The following is a 1,139-nucleotide window of genomic DNA, read 5'->3' on the forward strand; positions in this document are numbered from 1 at the left end:
AATCTGAAAAACGTCCTGGCAATAACATCACCTCAAACAACAAACCAATCACAAGTGATAGAAAAATCTCTATACTTTTTCATGAAAACGTTTTAAACTTTACATTAGAAGCATTTAATTTGAAACAAGCCATTTGTGCTTTTGATTTATATTATAGTTTGTATATGTACATGTATCTACTAATAAATAAGTAAATATATGGACTTGTGACAGTGCTCTGATAACTTGAATGCTCTGATAATTCGAACACTTTTGCTCGGTTCCTTGAAGTTCGAGTTATCCATGTTTGACTGTATATAATAATCCATCAAATTTTGCACATCTTTCAGCCCGGAGGCCACCTTGACTAGTCAAAGTGAGAAATAGTCAAAACATGAGACATAAACAGAAACATTCATAATATTTTACAGAAACAATAATAAAAGAACTAGAAAAGTTATTTGGCATTGACCAGCTCATGACATCAGCTACCAGTTGTGGTCTGACTGCTGCTTCCAGTTTGACATTTCAGCTTCATTTGTTTCTCAAATTCTTCTACACTGCCTTCTATCCTTAAATATTTTTTCACTGCTGTGCTATTCGACTCCAGCATCCAAATGAACTTTTTTAGAGAAAGATTTTTCTTACGAAGTTTTTAAGATTACTTTTCTTGAAACAGAGAATTTATCTCCATCCACAAGATGGAACCAGAAAATTTCGGCAGGTCAGGTGTGTTATGTAACTTCCGATAATTGTCAAATGTTTCACGCTCATGACAGCGGAAATTGGTTTCTGCGACTGACGTGGAGGAAACTGCTGGATAAACTATTTAATTATAAACATTTTCCACACTTCTGTCGCTCAATTTTTATTGATAATCTACAGCATGCGAGTGTTCATTGAAATATTTATCACATGGGAACACAATTCCAAATCTGCATTATACGCATGATTGAAACATAGTGACAAACATCCCAATGATTTCAGTTAATCGCAACTTGCAAACGACATTGTTAATAATATATGATTTGTTGCAGAACCAAAAGTCATTGTGAGAGAGTATGCTTTCCTACAACAACAGGAGCACCTGTTGTCAACTGCCACTAGCGACAGTTTCATGCAAAGGCATCTTTCTTAGTTGGTGGAGCAGAGATGCAATC

The sequence above is a fragment of the Watersipora subatra genome, chromosome 6, assembly GCF_963576615.1.
Source record: "Watersipora subatra chromosome 6, tzWatSuba1.1, whole genome shotgun sequence".
Lineage (NCBI taxonomy): Eukaryota > Metazoa > Bryozoa > Gymnolaemata > Cheilostomatida > Watersiporidae > Watersipora > Watersipora subatra.